The sequence below is a fragment of the Tamandua tetradactyla genome, chromosome 10, assembly GCF_023851605.1.
Source record: "Tamandua tetradactyla isolate mTamTet1 chromosome 10, mTamTet1.pri, whole genome shotgun sequence".
NCBI classification, from domain to species: Eukaryota; Metazoa; Chordata; class Mammalia; order Pilosa; family Myrmecophagidae; genus Tamandua; species Tamandua tetradactyla.
Window position 1 is genome coordinate 76,160,326 of NC_135336.1, and position 1,021 is coordinate 76,161,346.

Consider the following 1,021-nt stretch of genomic DNA (forward strand, 5'->3'; position numbering starts at 1 on the left):
CATTCTCACATGCAGCTTCATTCAGTGTTTTAACATAATTACATTACAGTTAGGTAGTATTGTGCTGTCCATTTCTGAGTTTTTGTATCCAGTCCTGTTGCACAGTCCATATCCCTTCAGCTCCAATTACCCACTCTCTTACTCTATTTCTATCTCCTGATGGTCTCTGTTACCAGCGACATAGTCCAAGTTTATTCACTAACATCGGTTCATATCAGTGAGACCATACAGTATTTGTCCTTTAGTTTTTGGCTAGTCTCACTCAGCATAATGTTCTCGAGGTCCATCCATGTTGTTACATACTTCATAAGTTTATTCTAAAAATATGGAACGCTTCACGAATTTGCGTGTCATCCTTGCTCAGGGGCCATGCTAATCTTCTCTGTATCGTTCCAATTTTAGTATACGTGCTGGCGAAGTGAGCACTGAGCAATTTCTTATAGTGAACTTTTCTTACCAAGGGAAGTGGAACAAGGAAAGCATGAACAATATTAAGAAGCAAGCTGGGGGAGAAGAGTTGAAGACATTGTTTCTTGTAGTGAAAAAATGTGGTGATGTGATACGTATGAGGCTGGATATAAAGGAATTATCAAATTCAGAGGTACCAATATTCCCGGTTGTTTTTCTGAGGGAAGATGGATTGCTTTACCTTTTTCGGTAAAAAGAGCTTTCCCTGACCTTTCATATTTCTTCAGGAGAGGAGGTCAATGAGGCTGGATGAAAAAACTACAAGATGAAGTTTTCCCTTCTTTTCTGTTAATTATGTCATAAATTTATTTGTATGGAGATGAGAAGCTCTTATTAAAAGAGTAGCTTCTCATCATATCACTCTCACAATCAAGGATGTTTGTTTATCCTTGCATTTGTATGATTCATCACTTATTGATGCCTCTCTCAGCTCCAACATATGTCAAACACTTGCGTTCTATTGATATTTGGCATGCTTCTCAAAGTGTGTTTCCACAATTATTTTGCCTTTTTCACTTTGTACCTGTAGAGAACAAGGGAAAGAGACTAGCTT

The 1,021-nt window shown here is 38.0% G+C and overlaps 1 non-coding gene across 1 annotated transcript; it reads right to left on the bottom strand.

Annotated features, from left to right (window-relative positions):
• Positions 1-319: 319 nt before the first annotated feature.
• Positions 320-426, bottom strand: LOC143649036 (U6 spliceosomal RNA). The gene has a single exon (XR_013158914.1). It is a non-coding gene; the product is annotated as a U6 spliceosomal RNA (small nuclear RNA).
• Positions 427-1,021: the final 595 nt, after the last annotated feature.